General features: G+C 44.3%; 1 long non-coding RNA gene across 8 annotated transcripts in view; it reads right to left on the bottom strand.

The window, feature by feature from the left end:
• The window catches only part of LOC144302754 (uncharacterized), a 192,720-nt gene that overhangs the window by 72,456 nt on the left and 98,793 nt on the right, over positions 1-21,471 (bottom strand). For 2 of the 8 annotated variants that reach the window (XR_013369805.1, XR_013369806.1), the window contains 2 exons: positions 953-1,273; positions 13-350 (listed from right to left, as the gene is read on the bottom strand). The exons of 5 other annotated variants lie outside the window; for them this stretch is intronic. This is a non-coding gene — a long non-coding RNA (uncharacterized LOC144302754). The remainder of the gene's footprint in view (positions 1-12; positions 351-952; positions 1,274-21,471) is intronic. One more of the 8 variants, XR_013369812.1, reaches the window with a different exon arrangement.

The raw sequence follows: 21,471 nt of genomic DNA, 5'->3' as shown, positions 1-21,471 counted from the left end.
CTTAGTGCTCACCATCAAAGCAGCACGACGGAGGGTTCTGGAAAGTCAAAAAACAGACAACGTAACAAGGCACTCTGGTGGATGGAAAAGAGCCAGATGAAAAATGATAATTCCCTGAAAAAAATTTCTGTTGTGCTTGTTTCAATTTTCCCAGGGTCTGCTGTATTCCAAGATGAAACAGGGAATCCTGGTGAAGCCGGAGCTGCGTGACAGTTCCACAACCTGGCAGGGCCAGTTCCTAGAAGCAGGTTGCCTGCCCACCCCTGCCACCAGCCACACTCAGGTCGCACGTGGGGCTGATGCCAGCCTGTGAGGACAGCTTACAGGTGAGCAGACAGGCTCAAGGTCACCTGAAAAGGACAAAGATCATATAAAGCATGAAAATTCTCCTATAAAAACTTCCCACATGGCCTGAAAAGATTTTTAAGTAAAAAAAAAAAAAAATATATATATATATATATATATATATATAATTTAAAATGTTATTAAAATGAGAAGGATTATTTTAATCTAGATTCTTTGAATTGTACCGGGCATCAGTCCTCCCCCAAGCCAAAGTTGAGAAAAAAAAACTTCGCTTAATCTGAACCTTTGAAGGGAAATTTTGAATTTTATATCGTTTTTCTTCGGTGCCACAATGTCCATTTTATCCTGGACCTCTATTTCTTTTGTAATTGCATAGTAATCAAAGGGGAAAAAAAAGCCCATAGAAGAGTTTGTAAGAGAGATTTCTTAAAATGAAGACCTGCTGTGGCTTCCTATCTAGCCTCTACCCTTCATATATTTGCTAGATCACCTGCCCCTGGCTGGGTGGGGGTGGAGGGAGAGGGTGCTCCTTTTTTTTTTTTTTTTTTCTTAACCTTTTCTTCTTTTTTTCTTTCTTCAGTGGTTCCAGCATCCAAAAAAATGTCTGTTTCCTTCCAAAAACATGTGTGTTTCCCTCAGAACTCACCAGCTACTGGTGTTGAGGTTCAGAGAAAGGACTAAAGTGGTATCATTCATTCAAATTATCCTGCCTCTTCGTTAGGTGTGGTGCTCGCGGCACCCGAAACTCCCAGGCGTGCCTCCTCTCGGCGCGTGTTGAGCTTTGCTTTATGATCACGTTCAGGGACCAGAGCGACTTGAGAAACACTTGGCTCCCGGACAAGTAGTAAAAACAAAGCTAAGTGTGTAACACTTCACAAAGGAACATTCAGAATCTTCCTTCTGACCAATCAAAGCAGCAAAGAACACCCTCATCCTCTTCTCCCAAATAAAAATCACGGAAAACCTCCTGGAAAATAAATCCCAAGAACTCGAAGTCAGTTACTGTTAAGAAACACAAAGTCTTAGACCGTTGATTCCCATGTTGTGCTTCTAAACCAAGGTCATTAAATAACCTCAGAAAAAGTTGGCCGATTACCTTCTTTCTGCTTGGTTGGTATTTCTGTACCAAAACGTTCAGATGGGAGGGGAATCAAGGCCTGGCAGCTCCAATTCAAGAAAGTTTGAACTGGAACTAATTTATTTGTATTTCAAAATCATGAGGCAGATTACCTGGAAGGTGTCCCAAACCTCAGAAGCCAAAAGTTCTGCCAAACATTTTTTGGCTTGGCAACTGGTAATAGAATACGGCCAGATCATTAAAGAAATCCTGTTTTGAATTCCCTTGAAGTTTTTAAGGCGAAGTTTAAACAAAAATCATTTCCTTCAGAGACTCCTATGCATGATAAGGTTCCATCTGTGCAGAGGGAATCAGCGTCGTAGATTAAACGCCTTGACTAAGAAAACACAAACACAACAAAAATAAACCTACATTTCACTTCTAGCTCGGGACCTGCACGGCTGCTCGTTCATGAAGCCAAAAAATCTGTCTGTCTCTCGTGTCTCATGAAGGGATTGTTTATTATTCCCTTTGCTTTATCACGGCTGTACCGTTCTTTGTTTTTCAACAATCGAGTATTGAAAACAGAACAGGAAGATGGTCCTGTGCCCAACACCGCGTAAAGAGACCGAGGTGGAGATCCACAAGCCTGGCGCTAACGGGGCGTGCTACGGGTCGGCAGGCAGGGCAAGGATACACTCGAGTGGGTGCCAACAAGATGAGGGAGCCGTGGACGTGGACGTGGACGCCGCGAACAGCGAGGCAGGATGCTCTGGGCGCGCAGAGAAGGGCAATGTCACTTGCAGCCAAGAGGTTGGCACAGATTTCAGCAAGGAGGTGGGATGAGAGCTGTGTCTTCAAGAGTACACGGCATCTCTGGGTGGCGCAGCGGTTTGGCGCCTGCCTTTGGCCCAGGGTGTGATCCTGGAGACCCGGGATCGAATCCCACGTCAGGCTCCCGGTGCATGGAGCCTGCTTCTCCCTCTGCCTGTGTCTCTGCCTCTCTCTCTCTCTGTGTGACTATCATAAATAAGAGTACACGGCATCCGGACAAAGTGGAGACGGCCGGCGAGTACCGTGGTGGTTTGCCTAGAGCCTCCCCGACCACGGTGCTGCATCTGCTCGTGTCCACCCTGGCTCACAGGTAAGTCCACTTAGACCCTTAAACCCAAACTGATGATGTGAGAACATAGATTTCTCTCCTGCATGTTAAAATCGAGTCGGATATCATTTCACGGTTTTACATAACCACAGTTTACTTTAGATGCTGCAATGTATTATTTTTTTTCCATCTGAATTGTTTCAGGGCAACTTTTTCCTAAATTAACTTTACCAGGAACAGATTAAACCCGTGAAAACTGGCATGGCGAAGCCGTCCACTAACCAAAACCCACGTGGAAACAGAAGTCTGAATTCTTTCGCCTCATCGGCGCACTCCCACTTTGCTTATAAAGAGGAGTCACCTCTTTGACGTCATCCCATTGTGTCGACCTAGGGGATGATCAAAATCCACCTACTTAGCCCAATTCATTTACCAAGAAGTTACTCTTCCAAAGACTCTGAGGGTCTCAGAGCCCACAGGCCTCAGAGGCATCTCTAACAGAGAGTAAAATTATAGACGGAATCTGTGTACACACAAGGGACGGTATGTTGGACACTCATATTCTGTGTAAGAAATGAAGTTATTTTCTCATTTCCACTTATAGATTCATAATAATGGGAATCTATTATTTAGCCATCTCGTTGAAAGGGAGGCTCAAAATGTTCCTTAAACATTTTTAGACTTAGCCTTGGAGCCCATTCGCATATAAATCGCCTGCAAAAAGTTAGTATTACTTAAGTGATCTGCTCATAATGATACAAGACTGGCTTTATTTACCAAACTTGAATCTGAATGATTTTTCACATTTTCCAGGGTTTAGCTATACCTTCAAATTCAAAGATTTGCCACAATTGAAGGTGTCGAAAAATGTGTCACATACTTTGAAGGCAATTTTAAGATATATAAATAGGAAAAGTCTCCAGAAATGTTTTTAGTGACAATGCCATCGTTTCAATGTACTTTCCAACCTCTTTTGTCTAGAAAACTCCTACTCAATTTTCACGAACCAACTTTGATATTGTTTCCTCAGTAATGCCCTCCTCGGTTTCCTTCGTTTTCTCACACAATTTCACTAAAACCTGTAACTCCATTGCTACAACCAAGTGTAAGATACAACCAACCCGTGCCTTAGTTTCCTCATCTGTAAAATGGGGACTATTGCAGATAGCATTCAGAGAGGTCAAATGAATTAGTACCACGTAAGAACAGCATGTGAACCACGGTACCCTAAAAGCGAATCATCGATTACACTGTCGTTACTGTCCCCAAGAATTGTCACGTAGAAGGTCACCAACATAGGACCATGGAATAAAACCTATGTGTTGTTTAACAGACATACCAGAATTTATACATCCCGGGGTGTGTTAGCCTTTCATAAAATGACTTAAACAATCCTACTTCTTAAAATTAAAAATAAACACTGAGATTAAGACATAGCTTTCTGCATTAAAAACACCGCACATGTGTGCACGGCACTTTGAGGTTTTACAAAGCACATTTACAGTGAAGGAACTAATTTGATTTTCTTTCACCCTCACATAACTCAGCTCCAATACCAATCATACATGAGAAGCACGTAATGTATTTACCCATTTTGGCTCCCCCTTCAAAAATAAGTATCTGAGTTATTCAGGCACACCTGGTTTTATCGTGCTTTGCTTTATTGTACTTTGCGAATACTTTGCGCTTTTTTGAATTTTTTTTTTTATTTTTTACAATCGAAAGTTGGTGGCAACCCTGCGTTGAGCAAACCCATCAGCACCGTTTTATTTTTTTTTTATTTTTTTTTTTTTAGCACCGTTTTTCCAACAGCATTTGCTCACTTCATGTCTCTGTGTCACCTTTCGGTAATTCTCCCAATTCTTCAAACATTTCATTATTCTTATCATTGTTATGGTGACCTGTGATCACTGCTGTTACTGATTGCAATTGTTTTGTGGTGTCAGAACCACACTTCTATAAAATGCTAAATTTATAAATGTGTGTGTGTGTGTGTTCTAACTGCTCCAGCCACTCCCCACCTCCCCCTCTTCTTCTTGGGCCTCCCTAGTCTCCGAGACACAATAGTATTGAAATGGGGCTAGTTAGTAACCCTACAACAGCCTCTACGTGTTGAAGTGAAAGGAAGAGTCACACGTCTCTCACCTTAAATTAAAAGCTAGAAATGAGTAAGCAGAGTGAGGAAGGCACGTCAAAAGCTGAAATGGGCCCAAAGCTGGGCCTCTTGTACCAAATGGTTATTCACGTCATGGAGGCAAAGGAAAAGTCCTTAAAGGAAATGCAAAGTGCAACTTCAGCAAACACGGACAAGATAAGAAAGGAAAATAGGCTTCTTGCTGAGACAGAGAAGGTCTGCGTGGTCTGGGTCGAGGATCAAACCAGCCGCAACATTCCCTTAAGCCGGAGCCTGATCCGGAGCAAGGCCCTAACTCTCTTCGGTTCTGTGAAGGTTGAGAGAGGCGAGGAAGCTGCAGCAGAAAAGCGTGAAGCTGGCAGAGGTTGGTTCATGAGGTGGCAGGAAAGCAGCTCGCTCCCTAACAGAAAACCGCAAGGTGAAGCAGCAAGTGCTGATGCAGAAGCCGCTGAGAGTTTTCTAGAAGATCTAGCTGAGATAACCCATGGAGGCGGCTACGCTGAGCAGCAGATTTTCAATGTAGACGAGACAGTCTTATATTGGAAGGAGATGCCTCCTGGGACTTTCATTGCTAGGGAGGAGAAACCAGTGCCTGGCTTCCCATTTTCAAAGGTCAGGCTGCCTGACAGTAGGGGTGAGAGCAGCTGGTGACTTTCAGTTGGAGCCACTGCTCGTTGACCATTCTGAAAATCCCAGGACCCTTCAGAATTAGGCCAAATCTCCTCCTCCTGTGCTCTCTGGATGGAGCAAAGCCTGCATCACAACACGCCTGTTTACAACAAGGCTTACGGAATATTTTAAGCCCACTGTTAAGACCTACTGTTCATAAAAAAAATAAATAAATAAATAAAAATAAATAAAAAATAAAAAGATTCCTTTCAAATTATTCCTTATTGGAAATGTCCCTGGTCACCCAAGAGCTCTGATGCAGATGTGCAATGAGATGGCTGTTGCTTTCATGCCTGCTCACACAACATCCATTCTGCAGCCCGTGGATCAAGGAGTAGTGTCGACTTTAGGTCTTATTATTCAAGAAATACATTTCATTTAAGGCTGTAGGTGCCATAAATAGTGATCTCTCCGATGGAGCTGGGAACAGTAAATGGAAAACCTTCTGGAAAGGATTCACCATTCTAGATACCGTTAAGAACAAAACATCTGTGATTCATGGGAGGAGGTCAAAATACCAAAATTAAGAAGAGTTTGGAAGAAGTAGATTCTAACCCTCCATCTGAGGAGTTTGAGGGCATCAGAGTGCAGTGGGGGAAGTAACTGTAGATGAAGTGTAAATAGTAAGGGAACTGGAATCAGAAGCGGAACCTCCGGACAGCCCCGAATTGCTGCCGTCTCACGACAACACCTGAACAGAGGGAGACTTGCTTCCTACGGAGGAGCGAAGAAAAAGGGCTTCTTGAGATGAAGTCTACTCCCGGTGCAGACACCCTGAAGACTGCTGAACGGGCAGCAAAGGGTCTAGAATGTTCCATAAACTCAGTTGATAAAGCGGCAGCAGGTTTGAGAGGACCGACTCCAATTTCGAAGAGTTCTACTGCGGGTAAAATGCTATCGAACCGCACGGCATCTCCGCAGAGACATCATTTGCGAAAGAAGAGTCGATTGATGCGGGAAACTTCACTGTGGTCTTATTTTACGAAATGGGCCACAGCCACCCCAGCCGTCAGCAAGACCCTCCACCAGCAGAAAGATTAGGACTCACTGAAAGCTCAGATGATGGATTTTTTTTTTTTTTTACCAATCGAGTATTTTTAAATTAAGGTATGTACATTATTTTAGACATAACGCTATTGAACACTAAATAGGCTATAGTGCAAACCTAACTTTTATGCACGTTGGGAAACCAAAAAATTCATTTGACTTACTTTATGTGATACTTGCTTTGTTATGGCTGTCTTTCATCAAATCCCCGGTATCTCTGTAATTAACCTCTGCGCGGTGGCTTTTTAACCAAAGAGCTTCTAATGGTCCTTTTATTATGATTACGAATGTCCATGCAAACGTTCTTCTGAACCCCCCCCCCCCACTCTGCGCCTTACTAATCCCTTTCTGCACCAGTTCCAATAGCTCAGTGGGGAAGGGGGAGAAAATAAACACGCACACTTCTAACTTTCCAGCCTCCTGACTCGTCTGCCCAGGGTGGGGCCAGCATCCTCAAAAACATAATGAAGTGGTTTGTGCAACTGTGAAAGAGTGGGTCCGTTTTCTTGGGTGACAGCCAAGGGAGGAAAAGGAGGTATCCAAACACAGCTGTGCTTACTTCTCCTTGCTCAGCCTTTTCAGAGAACTAGAGTCACGGTACCTGGAAGGGGGTCAAACAAGGGACAAAGCAAAACACTCTGTGCTGATGGGGTTTGGGAAGATCCTGGAAGCGGGCTTCTCCCGGCCTGGGCTACCACAGCCCCAAGAGAAATATGGGGATGACCAAGGACCGAACCTGTCCGATCCCATTATCACAGGAATTTGTTTAATTCCATCTTAATCTTTAACATCTTCAACATAGTTGATTGGGGTGAACATTAATTAACGTGAGTGGGTGACTAATTGGCGTCTAGACTGTCATTTGTGTTAGAGACCGTGTTATAAAGAAATGGGTCAACGTTGGATTTTCACTGAATGGCAGATTGAGAAAAGAGAAGGGGTGTGCGCACTCTTTCTACCAGCTATCTACACCACAGGCACCAGCTATCTACACCACAGGCACACGGGGCCCTTGGGTTTTAGAACCGTAGGATAATAGAGACGAGGGGAATCCTCAGACTCCACCCCATGCTTTAAAGAGGAGCAAACGGGCACAGAGCACGTTGCCCAGATGAGCTGCCCCCTAGGACCTGCCCTCTCTAATGAGCAGGTCTCTCCCAAGTTCTAGCGCGAAATCTAAGACGAGTCCAGCTTTCGTCGAGCATCTTATTTGCTATTTACCTGTGATATTTTCCTAAAACGTATCACAAACTTCAGCACTTGTTTATTGTGTATTATTCACTACTGTTTTATGCAAGTTAGTCAGTCCTCCCTTTCTTATCACCACAGCCTCTTCAAAGGCTGACCGTTCTCATTCTCTCTGTGTCATTTCCAATGCCTGCGGGCAAAAGCGCTGAAAATGCAGCATTTTTTTTTAAGAATTTATTTATTTATTCATGAGAGATGCAAAGACGCAGGCAGAGGGAGAAGCAGGCTCCCTGCGGGGAGCCCCATGTGGGACTTGATCTCAGATCCCAGGATCATGCCCTGGGCTGAAGGCAGATGCTCAACCAAGGAGCCCCCAGTTGCCCCTGATAATTCAGCATTGACTGAGTCCTTTCCATTGGCACACAAACCAGAGGGGCCAGGATGAGCAGGGCTTCTGTCCTCCTGAAGTTTAAAATGGAAAAGGTAGAAAGCTCTAACACTGTCTGCTGTGCTCAAGGTACAGACAGCTGTTCTTTCTTTTGTTTTGCAAATGCACGTAACAAGGAGATTAATTCACCTGAAAACATCTAAGAAAATCTACCTGAAGTGTGGCCCAAGGACCAGTGCTGGTTACTTATGAAATAAAGCCAGAATTAAACTCAGAGTAAGCATTTAAAAGCTTCCACAGCCATCCACAAAGTAAAAATTATGTCTGCTAAGTCTCATTAAAAAAATTATAACCTGTGCTTTGCATGTCTGTGAACAGAATGAAAACTTTAATAAGAAAAAAAAGGGCAGCCCGGGTGGCTCAGCGGTATAGCGCCGCCTTCAGCCCAGGGTGTGACCCTGGGGTCCCGGGATCGAGTCCCGCGTCGGGCTCCCTGCGTGGGGCCTGCTTCTCCCTCTGCCTGTGTCTCTGCTTCTCTGTGTCTCTCATGAATAAATAAAGTCTTTAAAAAAAGAAGAAGAATAAAGAAAGGAGGAAGGGAGCGAAAGAAAGAAATTGGCCTTTCCTCATGAAGAATTGGAGAAGCAGCCTCTCGATGAACAGGCCGTGCGGCCCCAGCCAGGCGGGCAGAGGGGAGGCCGTCCCTGGGCTGGGGCCACAGCGGCATCTCCGGGGAGAGGGGCGAAGAGGAACCATGGGGAGAGGACGGGGCTCTCCTGCCTGTGGGACGAGCGTGGGGAGCGGCGGGAGTCACTGATCGCTGCGGAGCTCTCATTTCAGGCTGCAGACTTGGGACCTCGTTACATCAGCAAAGGAGAGCAACGGAAACTTCTGGCTGGAAAGTACCAGGACCGCGTGTGCCCGTGGGCAGCGGATGCTCGGCGGCTCCTCGGGGTGGCTCGGCGGCGCGTGCTCGGGGCCTGCAGCTCACACGCCTACTGGGTCAGCAGGTGCGCTCGGCAGGCCAAGGCTGGCCTCCCTCCGTCCCGTGGGCCGCCTGGGACCCGGAGCCAGCCAACCTTTCTTTTTTTTTTTTTTTTTTAATTTTTATTTATTTATGATAGGCACACAGTGAGAGAGAGAGAGAGGCAGAGACACAGGCAGAGGGAGAAGCAGGCTCCATGCACCGGGAGCCCGACGTGGGATTCGATTCCGGGTCTCCAGGATCACACCCTGGGCCAAAGGCAGGCGCCAAACCGCTGCGCCACCCAGGGATCCCGAGCCAACCTTTCCCTTCAGAAATACCCGCCCCAGTCCCAGGGACCGGACGGCCAACCGTTCCACAGACACCGCAATGCTGGATTTACGTGGCAACGCCTACATTTTCAATGTCAGCGTAACTCGGAAAGTCCTCCAAAGCCGAAGGCTCGGGCGGGGAGTTGGACGGATCTGCGGCCAGGCCTGCAGTGGGCGCCTGGGCCCTGGCACGCGGGAGTCCTGCCCGTTAAAGCGACCGGCCGCTCCCCGTGCACATTTTGGCCCCCGAAGCTTATAGAGATTATTTCCGACACCCACAACATAAGGCCCCTGCTGCCCAGTGGCCCCGTCCTCAGGACGCTGGCGTTCCTGACGCGGCCGATGACCCCAAACCCGACGCCTCCCTCAGGCTCCTCCTCACTGGCCGCAGCAGCAACGATCGCTGCGATTACGGAGGCTGTGATAGCCCCGTCGCTCCCGTCGCTAAGGGGTGGGCCCTGCTGGATTCCTTAGCATCTTTATCTCTTGAAACCAGAGCACCTGTGACCCCGACAGAAGCCAGGCAGCCCCGACCAGCCTCTAGGAAAACAGCCTCGCCTTCCCTGCCGCCTGTTCCCGGGGGATCTTGGCTCAGCGGAGCCTGCCTGGGCCCCAGTTTTGCCAGAGGTCAAGGTAATGTCAGCCGGCAGCCGCAGCCCCACTGGGACGCCCCAAAGGACGGGCCCTCGCAAAGGGAATAGTTTGTAATCCAGAAGGTTTCAGAAAAGAAAGAAGAAGAAAAACAACAACAACAAAAACCCTGTCTGCCAGTAAATTTTAAATGTGTTTGTTAGAACTTAGGGGTGGGGAGGGGGCTGCAGAGGAGAAAGAAATAAAACGAATCGATAAAAAGAGTGTTCCCGGTCCTTCTTCCCACAGCTTGCCTCAGGAATACGCATCCTCTGATTAAAATGCAGCTTTCATGCCCCCCCCAGGCAGGCTGCCCACGGCTTACGGTGAGTTCTGCTATTCTAAGGTGGAATTGTCTGCGTTTAACTTGAAAAGCCTCATTATCCCACAGTTCGCTGAGCTCAACCTGCCTGGAGACGCCGCGTGGAGGAAGTGACCTCTGGCCCCGCACGGAACAGTTTTTAAAGAACAAACCAAAAAACGTCCAAATGACCATAATTTCCCAGCTTTCACCATTCTCTGCGCCTGTTTTCATTCCAGGAATCCTGAACTAGACCGGATAGGGTTAAAAGTTTCCGGACATTCACATCATCAACTTCCACGTCAGAGATTATCTTTCGATTATACTAAATCACTAAAAGCTCAGATTTACTGAGTGCAGGTGAACCTCCCCCCCTACCCCACTTCTCTTATAAATGTGGCCGTTCGGGAATTCACGTAACTGCTCGGATTGTGAATTCCTTCCGAAGAGGGGCAGACGTCCTGGGTCGCTGGCTGGCATTCTGTTAGCCCGGTCATTGCTAGAGGGTCCCCCGTGAAAAGTCTCTGTCTTTTAGCCGAGCAAGTCGTCGGGGCTGCGTTTGAAAAACCGATCCCTGTGCACATGCCCGGACGTGGCTGCGCGGGCCTCGGGCCTGGAACGGGCCCTCCCTCTCTCTGCTGTTCTAGAACCCCCGCCCCGCTCCCTCCTCCGCGAGCTGAGCCTGCCGCACCAGAACGCCCTGAACTTACGCTCCTGCTTTTTAACCCGTTTTACGATTTCCATTTATCGGTCTCGAGTGCTTAGAAAACGATTATTAATTTGTTTGTCCTCAAGGGGCTAGAGCTGGAGGCCTTTGATACGGCTGCCCTCTAACAAGGCTGCTTTTCACAAGTATGAAACAGGAATGTCAAGTTTGTTTTTTCCTTCTCTTCTGAATTTCATGTTAAAATAAAATCATAACTTGAATTTCCCCTGTCTTTGTTGATTTCCTAAAGCTACAGAGCAAAATGTCACACAGGGTCTACGTGAAATGAAATATTGGGACGCCCGGGTGGCTCAGGGGTTGAGCGGCTGCCTTCAGCTCAGGGCGTGACCCCGGGGTCCCGGGATCGAGTCCCGCATCGGGCTCCCTGCACGGAGCCTGCTTCTCCCTCCACCTGTGTCTCTGCCTCTCTCTGTGTCTCTCATGAATAAATAAATAAAATCTTAAAAAAAAAAAAAAGAAAGAAAGAAACTGAGATGGAGAGCCCTTCCTTACCCACATGTTTTTTCCTTCCCATTTTCTTCAGTTTCTTCTTTCGAGTTCTAAAATGTCTTATTTTAAAAAAAAAAAAAAAAAAAAAAAAAAAAAAATAAAATGTCTTATTTTATTTTTTTGACTAAATAGTTTGAATTTCTTTAGTTTTTTTTTATTTTTAGGTAATTTCTACACCCAGTGTGGGGCTCAAACTCATGACCCTGCGATCGAGTTGTATGCTCCTCCTACTGAGCCAGCCGGGCCTTTAACACAAGCAGTGGAGAGTCTCCATGTCCCTCCTCAGAAGACACTAGTAGAAATCACCAAGTTTGTGGGGACAGTTCTATAAAACGTTGCTCCAGGGCAATGGAATAATTTACTAGTTTCAAAGGACTGAATCAAGTCCCCTGGACTCCCAGAGGGGTACAATCTACCTCCGCTAAAAGATGTGACGAGAGAGTTACTGATGGCTTTAGGCACAGATTCTCCTGTGTCCGTGTCTGCAAAGGGCCACTCCCGACCCGGCGTGGTCTCAGCTTCAATATAATGTCAGTGGACCTTCAACTTCCTATGCCAGGTCTCCTTTGAGGACTAAAAAATAATAATAATAATAATAATAATAAAGCCAGGAGCATTCTTCCTACGTAGGTCTGCATATGTCCATGTCGCCCCACAAAAGTGCTTTCCGGGATCCCGCTGCCCAGTGTTTAAACTTGTCGAGAGATAATACATGTCTGGTGTCAGGTTCATACCAAGAAAACCCAGAGTCTGATTTGCTAAACCAAAATGCCAACTTATGTAGATCTAGACACGAGGCTTAGTCCCACTGTCTGTACACTCCCGTCTGGCAGGTACAACTGTACAGGAAATCAAATAACAGGTCAGAAGACTTCCTGGTGCTTTTAGAAGTGGAGCCGGAAAAGGAGATGTTATCCTGCCACAGCAGCCTGACCAATTCCCCTTCTCCATTCTGGCGACAGTTGTGTCCACCAGACTTAGAGTCCCCTCTCCCCTCGTCACTATTCATTAACATTTCAGTGTGGAAAGGGGAGAGAGTCTGTCCCCCGTACGGTATTCACTTTGGCCAAACAAGCTAAATGCAGCTGAGACAATCCAGATCTCAGTTACTCCAATCATTTCTTCTCCAAGACGTCTTATTAGGATCCTTGTACCTTTTGAAGATTTGAGAAAGTATTTTATTACTAATGATTATACCAACTACTTCTGCAGGTGGCTGTAAGTTGACTATTTCTATTACATGTCAAACAGAGCATTTGACCTGACTTTGTCTCCAGGGCCCGTGAGCCCACCATAAGGGGGGACTCTCAGCTACCCTGCGTCAACCGTGCAGTCAACTCTATCACTCACTTGCAGTAACGCAGCGTAACCATGGCGGAGGTCATCTGGAGCGGTTGCCTAAATGCACATATGATATTTTCTAAAAATATCTGCCTCCTTGGGTTTTTCTTAGATTATTGTTTCATTATGTTTGCCTTTCTTGGAGGCAGGGAACAAACACACTGAGCTGGAAAGAATATAATATTCTTTACTCAGACCTTCACCAACAGGTAGTATATTCTCTCTCTTTCTCTCTGTCTCCTATCTCCCTCCCTCTTCTCTCCTTCCCTCTTCTCCCCCTCTCTCGATGAATTCCCTTTAAAGCTAAGAATCAAGAAATAATTCTTCAAGGATCCCCGGGTGGCTCAGCAGTTGAGCATCTGCCTTTGACCCAGGGCATGACCCTGGAGTCCCGGGATCGAGTCCCACATCAGGCTCCCTGCATGGAGCCTGCTTCTCCCTCTGCCTGTGTCTCTGCCTCTCTCTCTGTGTCTCTCAGGAATAAATAAATAAAATTTTCAAAAAAGAAAAAAAAAAAAGAAATGATTCTTCAGTATATCAGTTAACACAGCAGAATTCTCTAGATCTGTTGGAAAACCTCAAATGTTTCTCCTAAATTAAGCTAATGAAACAATTTGGATAGTGATTTAAAAAAAAAAAAAAAAAAAAAAAAAAAGCTTGTCTTATATACTGTTTCCGTAGTGAGACATGAGACGAAGACATGGAAGCTTTTCTAAGTGCCCAGAACGGAGTGGCAAACACAGAGACCGTGTCCAAAGAGGCAAAGGCCAAAGCTGAACCAGAGAATGAGGGACCAAACAGGTCATCAGAGGAGTGGAGCCAAGGAGCAGACTGTGAGATGGAAGCCAACAGAAGTCAGAGCATGGCCTAGGGTAGAGCAGGCAAAGAGATGACAGGAAGGTGTCTAGCGGCCGACAACTTGCCAGCTGATGAGCTCGTGTGTTTTAGGAGCGCGATGATGGGGAGAACAAAGTTGAGCCACGGTTCGCAGCAGCAAATGGGCAGCATTGCAGTGAAAGCTGTGTGAGGGCAGTGACAGGCCAAGCAGAACCCCCCAGCGGGATCCAGGTGTTCACAGGAACCAGTCGGCGCTTTCCATCCGCAGGGTTAAGTGTAGAGATGCCATCTGGCTCCTTCCTCAACCAGTCGCTTCGGTTAAGACATCATGAAAATCAGCACAAGATACTCCCAGGGATAGTCATTATCTTCAAGCCTCCTGACAAGTTAGATTTCCTTGGAACAAATGAATAGGAAATAAGATGTAAGGGAGTCCAGATTCACAAAAGCCTCACCTAGGCTTGGCAGGACTCCTGGGCGGTATAATCTTCCAGGATCCTGATTTGTTCTGCTTTCCTTTGGAATGAAATGGAAGCCTCCAACAGACCCTTCTACTTCCAAAACATGTTAAAGTCTGCCAAGAGTTTAATTTATATTTTGGACAAAATGGGTATCAGTTAATGCTCTTCAGTAAACACAGATTAAGTATATGCTCAGGAGAAGATTTGCATTTATACAGTAACAGTGGAAAACTTCTCCTGAAGGTGAACATAAATTCTACGGGAAATACTTTCCATTAAATGATGCTATTATGGTCCTTACTTTCTGGAGACACAGAGTTAAATGCTTCCCCACCAAAACCCCACAGTAAGCCAGGGGCCGTGCTTGCCCTCGTACAACTCCGAGACACCACTAGCTCAACACGAAGAGACCTAAGTCACGAAATTTCCCCACCCAATAGCATGGAAGAGCTTTTCATTTCATTGCAATAAAGAGAACTAATACAGCAATTGCATTAACAAGTGTTTAGCAGCTTGTGAAGACACTCGAGTGATCGTAACACTGGTGGCACAAGAGCCACGTTGAAACTATTATGTTGTTTCAATGAGTAGCGTCATTTTGGAGAACAGCCACCCCTTCACCTTTTTCCTTTTACAAACCTAAGGATTCCAAACAAAACTTTGAACTCATAGCCGGCAGCTCCTTTCTCTTTCGCTCTTTCTCCCTCTCTCTACCTCCCCCTTTCTTTTAAGTAGGCTCCTCACTGGGCCTTGAATTCACAACCGTGAGCAGAGATCAAGTGTTAGACACTTAACTGACTGAACCACCCAGAAGCAACCCCCGCACTTCTCTTAAGGAATTAAGCAGTTGTTATTGCTGACCCACAATTTTCAATAAAAGCAACTCCCTGTCTATAAATTAGTGGTTCAGGCAACAAATCAATCATTCCCTTTAAACCAAACAATATACCAAGAGCCATCGTGGACATAGAAGCATAACATGGTCTTTGCTGATTATTATGTTTGTCCCTCATGTGCCTAAATCCATTCTCTGCTTTGCTGCTGGGGGGTTGACCTCCAGAAGCTGCATCCCTAAGTCCCCTTCCCCTCTGATTTATAGTTGGGTTTGGCTAGTGGAAGGCCAGCAAGAGATCCACCGGCTGCCTGAGCAGAGTGAGGGTCTTTATGCCCCGGATCCCTCCCCGCCCTGCCTGGTTCAGACAGTAGTTGTGATTCTTCGGGCCACAGCTGCTGTCCAGGGCTCACTTCTCTTCTGTGAGGCTCAAGCTCTCACCAGGCCCTCATAACAAGTAAAAGTCCCCTTTTCCTTCAGAACTTGGGTCAGGAATCAACTCCAACTCTTGCTAGTCTCTAGGTGCCTCGTGATTCCTTGCTGACTCCCAAACTTCTCTAGAGAAGCCCTTCAGTAAAGTGTTTCAGTCAAAATGCTTGAGCATACCATCTGTCTTCACCTAACCCTGAATGATATGTGATCTCTACCCCTAGAACTTTCACAATTCATATTAGAGGACAAATAAGGGAAGAATTGAGCTGATACCTTCCTTGGGGATGGAGATGTTCCATATCTTGATCCAGGCGATGGTCACCTACTCAAGATTTGTGCACATCACCATTTACATAGGTAATCCATTAAGTGATATGATGTCATAACAGCCAAGTGTCAGGGGGATACTAAGGATAGTAGGGCTATGAGGACTTAGAGGAGGACAACAGTCAACAGTTGGGGACGAGGTAGGAGAAGGCTTTAGAGAAGGAGAGGTTTGAGCTGGCGCTGAAGGGTAGCACTTGGACCAGCAGAGACAAGAGACCAGGATGTCCAGGTGGGAAACAACATAGGAGCCAAACCAATAGACAGACTAGACACTGGCAGATATTTCTTTAAAAAGATCACTGTATATAGCCTTCACTTTTATTATGTCCCCATCCTCAAGCAATCTAAGCTCGACGGGTCAGTATGTGACCGTTTCAAGTCAATGATTGTGAAGAAATAACTTTAAATCATGTGGCCTCTCCCTTCCTATACGATAGCAAAACAAAACAAAAAATCTCCCACATCCAAAGCATCCCCCCAGAATTCCCATGGCATGACATCATCTCAGGTAATCTCCGGAAGTTGAGATTTAACAGCACTCCTTCTTTTTCAATGAGCCTGAGCCTATCATTTATTTCTCACTTAATCAGCTTAGTCCTCGGAGCCTGCACTTCACTAGGAAACCATATGGGAGAAAGAGAAGCATTCACTCGAACTCTCTTGGTTCATTGAGCCAATGAAGTATCAGAAAAGATAGGAGCCTTCATTCTTTACAATGCTTTGTCATGCTCCCCAGTGTTTATTTTAGGCAAGTCAAAATTGAAGAGGATCTCTGGCACATGAGTGGGATATCACATCTCTGTTCACTTCGAGCGTTGTTTAGAATATCTGCTTACCGAAATAACCTTGCCCAGCACTACACGTGGCTCGGAAAACAGGCTGTCATATCCATCACGGGGAACTTTTTAATTATGGAAAAGCAAATGACAGGAAGATGGAGCACCTGAGATGATGTAGTGATGGATGAAACTAAACTCAAAGTTTAGGTTAGTTGAACTAAGTAAAGGTTATAGAAAAGTTGCTGACAGTCAGGGGAAAAAAAAAAAACTATGTAAAATCAGGCACTTCCCACATGCATTTTGAATGTAAACACATTTAGCACCCAAAGAAGCGCAGGGGAATCTAGCTATTTTGGGCTCTTCTGAACAAGGACAGCTGTATGTTCTCAAACATATGGCTCAACATTTATAAAGGGGGTGAGGAGAAGAGACAAGAAACCACTAAATGGCCTATTTGAGTTGGCCATTTTAAGATTCCTTAAAAGTTCTGACAGGGAAAATTGATTCCCTACTAACCAACATAACAAGTATCGGTCATTGGCAAACATTTTGTTAACTGATATTTGGATTAGAATATGTAGACAGAGGGTTCTTTCTACACAACAAGCCACTTCAGCTCATCTCATTTTGTCTGTCCCCATGCATGTGTTTGGGGGAAGGGGTGACGGGAAGGGATCCATCGCTCTCCTTACATGACACGGGTTCCCTCAAGGTTGCTAAGAACCTACGGACTTACTTCTCTGATTTTCTCATTGTTTCTACTGGCAAAAAAGGCTCTGGAAACCTCGAAGCAATTATTCGTGCTCATTTCAAAGGGAATATTTGGTATTTTCCCTTTTCCATTAATAAGAATTAATTGCTAAATCTGTTAGCAAGTATTTAATGAACTCTATCATGATCTCAGCACTGTGCTAGGAGCTTTGGAAGAAAATAAAACATGATCCCTGACCTCAAAAAAACTTACAGAATCTTTTGCTGGAATAAGACCAAGTCACATTAAATAAATCTAGCAAAGATGCAAGATTATGTAGACATATAGTTCAGAAAATACTCTAAATGGATCGGTTCTCCAGACCCTGCAGCACCATGACTATTTTTATTAAAATATATCTGGGAGTGGAGCTCAGTTTTGGAGCTTTGTGAAAGTATTTCCTGTTACATTCCTACCATCCTGGCATAGAATTGTTGGACGCCAGCCTATTTCATATCCTCCTTCCTCCCTCTCTTATCTCTCCCTGATGCATGATTTACCCTCCCCTGGAGCTCCCACCATCTGGATCAGACTTTCTGCCTCCCTGGACCTAATTATTTCCCTGATTCTCTAGAGTAATTTCTTCCCTTTGCCTATGACTCAACCTTTCATTAGTGAACAATTAATTCTTTGCTTTTCTAATGTTCTGTGTTCCATTTTCTTTTCCTGCATGCTGCTAAGTGCATGTTGACAGAAAAATATAAAAGTATTTCCTGTTGCACACATGCACACAACACAAAGTCATCCTTTTCTTAACCTCTCTGGAGCCACCATGCAAGCAAGTAACTCCAGCACCAGAGCCTGAGGTTTGAAATGTCCCACCCAATGAGGGTGAAATATCATAAAATTTCACAAGGCCAATAAGGAGAAGAAAAGAAGCATAAATGAGTAACAAGACAATTTGGCAATGAAGGAAACCAAAGTAGAAGAGAGATCCAAATATAGAACAGCAAATATTAAAGAAGAAGAGAAAATAAGGACGTGATAACCAAGGAAGAGAAATGTACTATCTTAAAAGAGGTGGACGTTGAAAATGCATTTTCATGATTTCTAGATAGTAGACATGGGACCCAACGGAGGACAGGGAATCAAGAAATCTCCAATTAGAGTCAGTTATCACTTGGTGCATCCGGGGGCCAGTCACTCAATGTCTCTTTTGCCTCAGTTTCAATATCTACAAACCTATACATCGTAAGTCTAAACCGTGGCCCACGGACAGTCTAAGGAGTACCTAATGTAAGATTATCTGGGGTGTACTAACACTCCCGGGTATTTCTGCTATGGTTGGTATTGTCAGAAAAAGCCCAGAAAAAAAAAATGTGCAGGAAGCTTTAGTTACCATGGAGAGTGGGGAGAGGATGTGGGGATGTGAGGGAGTCTTTGCTTTTTTGACTCAGAGACTTCAAAGAAACGCTCCCAAGGGGATGCTGACAGGAGATTAGAGCTGACAGGACACATTCTCAGAGACCATGATGGATCTCCTCATTACCTGGGAGTGGTTAGGTTTGGAGCTGCTTGGAAGTATTTCCTCCTACATTCCTGTAATCAGGGCAGGTTCATCCTGAAAAGCAGCCTGCTGACAGGGGTGTGTGCTGGCTATGATAGCAGAACAATGATTGTTAATTAAGAAGAGAACCCGGCAACAAGAAATCATGAGTCCCTTGGTACCACAAACTTGCCCAACTACTTGTCTTGGCAGTGCTTTTAGAACCTTGAGCCAGTTCCTCCTGTCAGACCTCAGAGAGTTATTCTAATTGGTACAGAAGTTTGAGAAACTGTCCTGGAACAAATTGGCTACTATTTCCTAGAGAGAGTTGCAACACTATCAGTCCAAAATTGATCAAATGTTTTTGAGCAATTCATCTAAAACATCTCCAGTGAAAATGTGCCCACATTTTCATAGGTAAATATAATTGGAAGACTACTTTTCATCAGTAGGGCACTTTGCAGTTTACATGAGACCCAAATATGTCCTCTCACTTATTCCCATTCCTCCCACACATCCTTTCCCAGCAAGCTGCGAGGTGAGCATTATTATCAACAGTCACAGTTGAAAACTCTGAGCCCAGATAAATTTGCTCATTTGGACCCACATCACAAAACTCTTCAGAAACTCAACCATAGCTTAATCTCAGATTTTCTGACTCCAAATTCACTGTTACTTCTTTTACCTGACTGTGACCTCAGAAGATGAAAATATATTAATTCAGGGGGAAAAAATGAGTTAAGAAAAAATTTAAAAGCAAGGTAATGGGGATTTGGTACCTGCATATTGATTTGTGATATTAAGATTAAACAGTGGGATATCCCTAAAATGGTGGAGTAGGAGCCCCAGCCTCCATCCTTTCACAGAGATCAGTAATTAGACAGTTATCCATGAACAAAAAAAACTCTGGGAGAGCTCAGGAGTCCACTCAAGAACCTTCAGCAACATAGTGGAACAACAACAACAACAACAACAACAACAACAAGCCACCTGAGAATAACTACACAAAAAGGGAAGGAAGAGAAGATTCATTTACTTATCTCAATGCATCCACCAGGTTGGCACTGTTCAGCAGTAGGATGAAGCTCTGAATGGAAAGAGCTCCCACTCATTGGGAAAGTGGAGTGAGTGATCAGCTTCCTCAGCCTTTCAGTGCCCTGCACAAGGAACTTTCTTCAGTTTCACCTCACCCTAAGACCAGCAAAGCTGAAATTATATGTATATATATAGCTTTGAATAAGAAAGAAAAACAGGCTGCAAATACCAACCATAGGATGAGATAACAAGGAAGAAAATAATTAAAATTCTAATCACAAGGGGCAGTGTGGCTAAATCAATTTTTAAGAAATGCCCCAATTAATATGCTGTCTACAAGAGACTCACGTCAGCTTTGAGGACACACATAGGCTCAAAGTGAAGGGATAAAAAATGATATTTCATGCAAAAGGAGAGCAAAAGAGAGCAGGGGTAGTTATATTTGTATCAAACAAAATAGACTAAGTCAAAAACTGTAATGAGATATAAATAAGGTCATTATATAATGATAAAGGGGTCAATTCATCAAGATAATAAAACAATTTTAAATATACATACACTCAGCATCAGAGCCCCTCAGTACATTAAGCAAATACTAACAGATCTGAAGGAAGAAATAGACAATGATACAATAATAGTAGGGAACTCAATATGCCACTGTCATTGATGGATAGAACACCCATTATAAGGAAATTGGTGGACTTGAACTATACCTTGGACCTAACAAACATATACAGATGATCCCATTAAACAGCAGCAGAATACCCATTCCCTCAAGTACACATGGAGCATTCTCCAGGATAAATCATATAATAGATCACGAAACAAGCTTTAGTAAATGGAAGAAAACTGAAATCACACTAAGCATCTTTCATGACCACGATTATATAAAATTAGAAATCAATAACAGGAAGAAAACTGGAAAACTCACAAATACGTGGAAATTAAACCACACATTCTTGAACAACCAATGGATGAAAGAAGAAATCCAAAGGGAAATCAAAAAACATATTGGAACACATAAAAATAGAAACACAACATATACAAATTTATGAGATGCAGCAAAAGCAGTTCTAAGAGGGAAGTTTGTAGCAATAACTGTCCATACTTTAAAAAAAAAAACTCAAATAACCAAGCTAATGTTACACTTCAAGGAACTACAAAAAGAAGAAGCAGTCCAAAATTAGCAGAAAGAACAGAATAACAAAGATCAGAGCAGAAACAAATAAAATAGAGAATAGAAAAACAATACAAAAGATCAACAGGGACGATCAACAGGTGGCTCAGTGGTTGAGTGTCTGCCTTTGGCTCAGGGTGTGATCCCAGGTCCTGGGATCGAGTCCCTCATGGGGCTCCCTGCAGAGAGCCTGCTTCTCCCTCTGCCTGTGTCTCTGCCGCTATCTGTGTATCTCTCATGAATAAATAAAATAGTTAAAAAAAAAGATCCACAAAACTAAGAGTTATTTTTTAAAAGGATAAATAAAATAGACTAACTTTAGGTAGACCAACCAAGAAAAAAAGTGAGGACTCACACAAAATTATAAATGAAAGAGAAAACATTACAATGGATGCCACAGGAATACATGGGATTATAAAAGACTACTATGAAAAATTATATCCTGACAAATTGGACAACCTAGAAGAAATGGACAAATTCCTAGAGACATACAAGTTGCTAATACTGAATTATGAAGATATAGAATATCTGAATAGACCAAAGAGCAAGGGGATTGAATCTATAATCAAAAACTTCCCAACAAAGAAAAGCCCAAGACCAGACAGCTTCACAGGTGAAGTCTACCAAACATTTAAAGAAGAATTCATGTTAATCCTTCTTAAAATATTCCAAAAAGTTG

Source organism: Canis aureus, chromosome 31 (assembly GCF_053574225.1).
Source record: "Canis aureus isolate CA01 chromosome 31, VMU_Caureus_v.1.0, whole genome shotgun sequence".
Taxonomy (NCBI): Eukaryota; Metazoa; Chordata; class Mammalia; order Carnivora; family Canidae; genus Canis; species Canis aureus.
The sequence above is the reverse complement of the archived record's forward strand: the minus strand, read 5'-3'. Positions and strand labels throughout refer to the sequence as shown.